Source organism: Gigantopelta aegis, chromosome 2 (assembly GCF_016097555.1).
Source record: "Gigantopelta aegis isolate Gae_Host chromosome 2, Gae_host_genome, whole genome shotgun sequence".
In the NCBI taxonomy this organism is placed as follows: Eukaryota; Metazoa; Mollusca; class Gastropoda; order Neomphalida; family Peltospiridae; genus Gigantopelta; species Gigantopelta aegis.
Window position 1 is genome coordinate 48,156,051 of NC_054700.1, and position 9,355 is coordinate 48,165,405.

A 9,355-nucleotide genomic window follows, 5' to 3' on the forward strand; every position below is an offset into this window, starting at 1 on the left:
TCAGCCCACTTCTACCGAATAGCGGCAAATAATGTTATATGTTCTCATCAACAAGACAGCACATGCCACGGTCTTTGATACCAATTATTTATCTCTTGCTTGACACTGGAAAACCACATTGAATGCACCGAGGAAGATTGTTTTGCGACACTACTAGAGCACACTTATTTAGTTATTAGATATCAAATATTTGGTAATTCTGACATATAATCTTAGAGAAAACCCGCCATTAGTAGCAAGGGATCTTTTATATACACCTCCCGTAAACAGGATAGCACATGCCACGGTATTTGATACACCAGTCGTAATGCACTGGCTAAGTGCACCGATGAAAACCAACGCTATAAGTACTCGCATGTCAGGCGACTGCTACACCACCGTGCTTTATCTCGCCCCTTTCAACAACGTCATAATCATAGGGAACAGGTCTAACAGTTTTTGTTCAACACATGTGCTGTTTCTTGTCGTTGAGTATATTACAACGCTCTAAGATTGTCTTCACACGACGAAACATATTCCAGAACGAAGCGCTCCTCATTTGCACAACCACCCGTAGCTAAATGTGTATGATTCGCCCATGCATGTTTTGATTGTAAGCATGTCGGTGGAACCGGGTTTGTAGGTAGGTAGGTATTCATTGTTACAACACCTTTTAAAATTCTCAGCCAGCACATTTCATAAAACCAGTAACACGAAACTTTCATAAAACACCAGCGAATAATTAATTGTGGCATGAGTCCTTTTAGAGTATTAATATTTTTGCCGTCATTTAATGGTATCAGGAAAAATTTTTATCGAGGTGAATTTCAGAAGAAAAAAAACTTATGAATTCAAAAAATATATTAAACTTTGTTATTCTTTTTTTAAAAAAGCCAACTTAATTTAAAAACAATTATAGACCTTTGTACACCACACAATGACCATAAATTACAAGTAATAAATATTTTAATGTTTTTAATTTAATGTCGTCGTTTGTCACTAACCAGTGAAAGTGAATTCGTGTTGTTTACAGATATCTTTAAAAAAGAGATTAATTTTCATTTCTTTATTTAAATAACTCTTACAAAATACATTCTATACCGGTACTTTTCTTTCTCATGCAATCAATTGTATCAAAAGATATTTCAAACTAGAAACATTATACGTGTGAAAGTGAAAAGAATGTTTTTTGTTTATTTAACGAAAATTCAGCACAATTTAAAACTATGGCCAATTGCTATCCTTTTACCTACCATCACTGAAAAAACCAGAATGTTATACTGGAGGGCATCCACATTTGGGGGTGCAGGTAGCAACCACACTATATTTGAGTCGCGTTGTGGGGCAGCAGGGAAATATAAACGATGGGGGAACGAGGTGTGACTGGGGAGAAAGGCTGGCTCTCGTCATTCCGACTATCCCACAATATTTTCATTTTCCAAATACCCACTCCGTTTGGGGAATCATTTTTTATACTTTGAGACTATTATGTTTTATAACTAATAAAACTTTACTTCTTTTTTTTTGTAAACTCGACAAGAAAATCATATTTTAACTCACACTATGTTTAACACAGTTTAAAGAGGCAAGTTTACTATTTTGTTTTGACTCATCGTATTCTGTTGAAAATTGTTTTTGGTTTAGCGATTCCATTGTCGCGCACGGTAGGATATTCTCGCCACGACACTGCAGAGGGCGCTTGTGGGCCTTTCTGCACGGACGACTTCCCGCGAAGAAAAGGACTTATGCAAGTCGGGGCAGAGGCGGGTAAGATTGAAAAAACATTATTACGCTGTTGAATAAGTCTTTTGAATCCTTCACAAGGAAGGCTAGTCGTCTGTGCCCTTACAGTAATTCTGATCGACAAAAGAATACGCAGACTAGGTCATGTTAAGTCTGTTTGGAGCAGACGCCATAAGATAAATATAAGTCTTGGAGAAGATCTCGCAAAATATTTAAAATATTTGAGGTTTAAACAAGAAGAAGACAGAGTTAGTAAATACCAATAAAACATATGTTTAGATGATGGAAATGATGGATTGAGTGAATGGGTGGTAATTGTGAACTGTGGGAGGTGTGTTATTTGCGGAACATAAAGAAGTGGGTAGATTTGGGAAGTGGGAAGGTTTGTAAATCTGTTTGCATTGTGTGCAGTGAACAGTCGTTAAACCGAAATTCAGAAATATGTCCAAAGCATGTGGATGTTTTTAGTTTTGGTTTGTTTTGGGGGTTTTTGGTTTGTATTTGTTCAAATTAGGATATAATAAAATAATAATAATAATAATAAATAAACCAACCCAAAAAAAAAAAAAAAAAAAAAAAAAAAGTAACAAACAAAACACAGACCCCCCCCCCCCAAAAAAAACAACACAAAAACAAACAAACAAACAACAACAACAAAAAACAAACAACAACAACGACTCGCACTCTAATTTATATCAATGACAAATCCAGGTAATTAATTTGAAACGGAGGGAGAGTGTCCAAAGTAACCTAACTTGCAATATTAAAGGCATATGCTGTCACGGATTTAAGGACCTTATTTCTCCAAAAGTAGATAATAAATGAACATTACATCAATGTTTGGAAACCAAATCTGACTATTGAATAACCTTAACTAAACTACGATGGAATGAAATTCATGTCAATCATTTTGACAGTATTAATGTTTAAATTAGAGACCATTGCCATAATTCAGTTATTGTTTACAAAATATCATTAAAAGGTGGAATATGATGGTTAATTAGATTGTTGAATAAAGTACATTTTGGGACAAATCAAATACATATTTTTCACGTAATACTTTGTTAGGCCATTTAATAGGTCAGTGGTCTGTGACAATATGCCTTTAATGGAATACCAAGTACTGAAGTCACATGGGCCTTTCCAAAGGGTGTGTGTAGTGGTGGTGGTGGTGGTGGTGGTGGTGGTGTGTGTGTGTGTGTGTGGGGGGGGGGGGGGTCCAGAAGTATAGGAATAGGCAAAGTGGTAGTTCAATAATTACGTAACATAACGCCATTGGTTTTGAAAGAAAAAAAAGAAAAGAAATATATATGGAGAAAAGACAGGGTTGGGTGGTCGCTGGATCCGGACCGCAAGTGTAATCAGACACTATGTTTAAACCAGCCTGTATTGTCCGGTTTAAATGGATCCACTTTAGACAGTTCGTCATATAGGTGCATCTTCAAGGTACCATTGTGTACAGTGTAATGCATTTCGTATACTGTGTGAAATGTTTGGTACCGTGGCTTGCGAAGATGTATGGGCGGGATATAGTGAGATATGTGCGGTTTAATGTAATTGGACAAAGGTCAGGTGATGTAGGGTGATGTCGGGTTATGTCGGGTGATGTCGAGTTATGTTGAGTTATGTTAGGTGATGTCGGTTGAGGTGGATTGAGTATTGCATATATTTACAAATAAATGTATTTTATCAAACAACAAAAATGAAACCCATTTTCACCATTATACATGACATGGTGTTTGTTTTTTAATCATTATTTATAAAAACACTTCATATATTTTACTATATACCTGTCATTAGACTTGATATTCGTACAATGACGCATTTTTAACTAAAACAATCCGCTCGTTACCAGTTTCAGTCAATCAACCAGTCAATCAGTCAATCAACCAACCAATCAACCAACCAACCACTCACTCACTCACTCACTCACTCACTCACTTAATCAATCAATATTTTAAAAAAATTCTAAAATAGAACTTATCTAAAATACCTACCTTTAAATGGGAAACTAGATATTTATATTTAACATATACTTACATGCATTTCCCATACATGTAAATATATACAATATCAATTTATAGATGAGTTGGTTAGTTTTGGTTTGTAATATTTGTATATTTAGATTAATTTTTTACTAGATGTATATGATTTAGTAAATAAAATAGTCTATATCTAATGGTAGGTCTTGAGAACAATCCAGCAGAGTAAAATAGAGTTGTTTTTCTTGTTTGCTTGGGGGGGGGGGGGGGGGGGGGGGGGGGTAATATTCGTTGTATCATATGCTTTTAGTTTTAATTTGTCTGAGGCATAAGACCAGAAAATATTTTAGTTTCCATCAAGTTTAGGGCACGTTTTCTTTGATATACGTGGCGTCAAAAATAATAGTTGGAATAAAATTTGCCGATGTGACAAAGGCCATATTTATTGTTTTTGACCTTTCTAAAGTCATAAACAATTGTCTACAACGTTATAAGTAGCAAAGTTTATCACAGTTGATTGTGATCTGGGATAACTCTATACCTCGACAATCAACCGCTCCATGGTGTGTCTCAGTTTATGTCACACATTGTAGACTCAACGGGCGGGACGTAGCCCTGTGATAAAGCGTTCGCTTGATGCGCAGTCGGTCTAGGATCGATCCCTGTCAGTGGACCCATTGAGCTATTTCTCGTTTTAGCCAGTGCTCTACAACTGGTGTAACAAAGGCCGTGGTATGTACGATATATAATGACATCAGAAAATTTGGATGTATTATTCAATGTATGTCTTTATCTTTATAATGTACAAAAACTTAGAAATACTTAAATATTTAAATATATACTTGTAGTATACTGTACAAATACTACACACTCGCAAATATGTATAACAGTTTTTAACTGTATTATGGGCATATGGCCTTATACTGGATAAAAAATGTCTTGTCTTGTTTTGTCTTGGTATGTACTATCCTGTCTGTGGGATGGTGCATCTAAAAGATCCCTTGCTGCTAATCAAAAAGAGTAGCCCATGAAGTGGCAACAGTGGGTTTCTTCTGTCAATATCTGTGTGGTTCCTAACCATAAGTCTGATGCCATATAACCGTAAATAAAATGTGTTGAGTGCGTCGTTAAATAAAACATTTCCTTCCTTCCTTTTATAGACTCCATAGTTTTTAAAGAGACTGTCCCGACTTTTCTGCCATTGTAACGTGTTTACAAGATATGAAGCCGTTTTCATAACTAAAATTACATATTAAAGATATTTTTCTATTTAGAATATCGGTGTCTGTTGAAGAAACAAAGTGTTTGTTGTCGTTCTGATGTTTGTAGAAGTCTAAACAGATTTTAAAATATTGTATTTAACGACGGCCTTTGATATACCAGTCGCGGTGCACTGACTGGAACGAGAAATAGCTCAATGGGCCCCGCCGACGGCGATCGATCCCAGATCGACAGCGTATCAAGCGAGCGCTTTACCACTGGGCTACGTCCCGCCCCTAAACAGGACTTTACCTTCCAATAGTTTGGTACGTACGAAAAATACAATGAAAAATTACTGTTAGCACACGACCACAAACATACTGGATATACTGACGTTAGTATCCTAAATTGAAAAACAAATTAATATGTAATTTTATTTGTCAAAAAGTCCCTATTGGTGGACATCATCTTAACAATCGCTAAAAACTCAGAACAGTTTACATATTAAGGTCCTTGGAGAAAGGTCCTGAAAGGGGAAGGGGGATCTCTCTCGTGGCATCAGAAGTTAGAGTGCGTTGGTTCTAAAAAGTTCGAAACCTATGGCGTGTTCAGAATGCCGAGCGTTCGCGAACATTTTGACTGGTTCCATCGTGACCTATCACATCGCATTCATCTAGGATGTATACTACCAAATCAAATCCCATAGACGACAATAGTAACATATGTGGCTAAAACTCATACCTGCAGCGTATCAATCGACATAAACGCCACGGATATAAATACTACCACCCCTCACCCTTAAAGTGAATCAGAAAAACATGGGGGTCAAGTTTCTCATTTCTGAGCTAACGGGTAGCATCTATATGACTACCCTAGTTCCGCACAAAATTCGAGTATTTCTTTTTTACAGGTACCCCATACATGTTTCAAGCACAAGGCTACTTGACACAGTGGTACTAGATGAAATAGAATTGCATACATTTTTTGCCCCGATGAAACCATTTTTGTTTTACAACCAACACACTCACATTTATCACCAATCACAGGACTCGTGGTGTTCACTTATCTGTCAAAAGTTGGGTGTACCTCGAACTTTGACCCAGCCGGAAGTTATTTGGTTTGGTTAGGTATCGCCCGCCCTTATGAACATCTCTTTACGCTGAGACACAATTCAAAACAGCATGCTGATTGGTCGTTTTCATTTTTTCCCGCCACGCTGACGTACCAGTGATCTCATTGGCTACAACTTGGTACTTCACAAGCAATAACGCTATCGAGGACGACTGCGCGGGAATAACGTATAATATTTTGGGGGTTTTATGCGTGTCTGTACAGCGGGAAATATGTTACACAATGTGGCATTAAAAAACTGATGCTCAGTATTGTAAATCATGCAATAACATCTTCACTAGGGGTGCTGTTTTATAGATTGGCCGACACCAACATGATATGGTGAAATCTTTTGAAGATGTGCTTTAATGGGTGAGCGAAGCGCAGTGGCTTCGGTGGGATACACGGACAGATTGTTGAAAAATGATCGGCCATAAAGTTACATTCTAAAAGAAAGAACAAAATCAAAATCAAAAGCTTTGTGCTGCGATTCGTACACGTATAGATATATATTATTACAGTCTTCGCTTGACCTGATGGCACAGGTGGTGATTTTGAAGAAGAAATCTATAAAATGTGGGTTGAATTACCAAAGCGACATCTTTATATTGTTGTCTAGACTCTTATAGAAAAAGAAAAATAATGTTTATTTATCGCCTACCCCCCCCCCCCCCCCCTTTCCGCTCATTGGATATTTAAAGTCGCAGATCCTAGTTTCAACCCATGTAAATGGGCATTAAGTTTGGTCAATCTACATGCCTGTGACACATTTTCATAGAGTCACAATCGAGTGAAATAAGAATATGTGACGTTAACAGGGAGAAATACCTTTTAAAATAGACTAGAGCCGGCATAATAAAGTTCTAACCGGCCTCGGTGGCGTTGTGGCAGGCCATCGGTCTACAGGCTGGTAGGTACTGGGTTCGGATCCCAGTCGAGGCATGGGATTTTTAATCGAGATCCCGACTCCAAACCCTGAGTGAGTGCTCCGCAAGGCTCAATGGGTAGGTGTAAACCACTTGCACCGACCAGTGATCCATAACTGGTTCAACAAAGGCCATGGTTTGTGCTATCCTGCCTGTGGGAAGCGCAAATAAAAGATCCCTTGCTGCCTGTCGTAAAAAGAGTAGCCTATGTGGCGACAGCGGGTTTCCTCTAAAAACAGTGTCAGAATGACCATATGTTTGACGTCCAATAGCCGATGATAAGATAAAAAATCAATGTGCTCTAGCGGCGTCGTTAAATAAAACAAACTTTACTTTTTAATAAAGTTCTGTTCTAAGGTACGTTCGTTTTAAAATGTTAAAAATGCACTTCGTGGTATTAGAAATTCCAGGATGACTAGAAACACTTCGGATAATTTTAACAATAATATCTAAGGAATATCTTATTTTAATTATAAAAGAAAAACGGCTTTACGTCGTAGTTTTAAAAAATTGGGGACTAAATGCTATTAGAAAAGTTAACATATGGCAAATGTAGTGTATCCCAACATAGGCTACTCCTACTAATTAGCAGCAAGTTATCTTTTATATGCATTTTCCTAGATAATATACGATTTAAAATTCTTGAAACATTGTTACTGTCTAGAAAAAAAAATAGCGCAATGGGGATCCACTTGACCCATCGCCTCTCTGATGGAAGCTCTATTAATGAGCTATTTGCCTCCCTTTATTGAATTATAACAATATTAAAAGTAAATGTTAGCATCTCTTCTAGTGGCCAGCCTCTCTTGTAGCAAACGATAACCTATTTTCTAGCATATGATTGTTTTTTTTCCAGCAGATGATAACCTCTCTTTCAGCAGAAGATGACCTCCTATTCAGCAGACGATAACCTCTCTTCCAGCGAATAACCTTTATCCCAGCAAGCAGTGATATCTTTCCCAGAAGTCTTGCAACAGACGACGATGTTTATTGGACCAAACGATGTAATAGGTTCCATTAGAGGACGGACCGAGTCTTGCAGAAGATGATGATATAGAACAGGATCAAGATGAGGATCGGGAAAGAGATTTAATGAAATCACGTCGATCTAGGTTCAATCACTCTGGCCAGTATCCAAACCCGATTATTTTAACAAAAAAAATAATCTGGGTTTGGGATACACTAAATTTGAACCTTTGCCAAGACTTTAAAAGTGCCAATTGACCTCAGGTCACCAGCACCTGTAAATAAAGCACATCTGCAATAACTAGCAGACGATATAACTTGACCTCCACTTACGAACCAGACGACATATAGTTTACCATTTAACGCCTAGATCGACGGATATTATTTTCTTTATGCCATACTCATACCAAGAAGACATTTGTTTGATCTCTTAAGCCTCATTGTGGATTGGTCACACACTGGACAGTTTGGTGAGCTGGCTGGTCGCCGTCACAACATGACCTACATTTGACACGACGATCCTGCAAGCACGGCAAAGTCGCATAACTGAACCTGATTAAGATTATTACGACTACGGTTGCCAGCGCGTGTAATGGCGAATAGTACACAGCTATAGATATCAAAGGACTAAGCAGGTTATTCACACGTACGCATACAGACATAGTATAGTGCACACACGAATTGTTGCCTTGCAATACAGTCTTTTCATGAAACGCGTATAGATCACCATTATAGTTAACGGCGGCTATAACGGGGTAGAATACAACATGGGGCATACACGTGATATAATAACGCATATCGCTGAGGTCAGAGCTCGATCACGTTTAATCTGTTCTCAATAGATTCGTTTACGTCTGTCCTTAATAGATTCTATTAAATATATATTTTAAAACTCTATAGGGCGTTGGTAATGTTGATGTGTATGTTTAAGGTCACTGTTTAACGACTTTGTTTGTGATGACATAATGGACACAATTATTTGTAAATAAATTCACAACAAATTATGTCTTATTTATACACAATTTATGCCGTTTCTTATACATTCATTACGAGTTTTCAACGAATTAAGTACTGATGATATCTTCTTAGTAACTGTTTTGCCACCTACGAGAAATATTGGTTTAATGGTGCAAAGCTAACTATCAACGTTAGATGCTGAAGATGTCTTCTTGGGAACGATGGTCATCTACAAGGAATACTGGATGTCCTGAGTTTGCTGTCATTGTAAGGTGTTTCCGACTAATAAATTTGTTTAACGACTAAAATTACATGCTAAATTTACTTTGTTGTTTAGCAAATCAGTGTCTATATAATATTATATTTAATGTGTTTCTGGTCGTCCTAATGTATTTAAGGAACCTAAACTAGATTTGGTTTCCCAAGAAATATACATAAAATGAAATAAAATGAAGTGTGGCCTAGTACAAATACCAGGACGATCAGAAGGTA

At 37.3% G+C, this 9,355-nt stretch overlaps 1 long non-coding RNA gene across 2 annotated transcripts; it reads left to right on the forward strand.

Moving 5' to 3' along the window:
• The first annotated feature begins 520 nt into the window (after nt 1-520).
• On the forward strand, nt 521-9,138 carry LOC121378753. Of its 2 annotated transcripts, none has more exons than XR_005958760.1 (3): nt 521-626; nt 1,624-1,746; nt 7,797-9,138. It is a non-coding gene; the product is annotated as an uncharacterized LOC121378753 (long non-coding RNA). The 2 variants fall into 2 exon arrangements; XR_005958762.1 differs by having other exon boundaries at nt 7,800-9,138.
• The last annotated feature ends 217 nt before the right edge of the window (nt 9,139-9,355 follow it).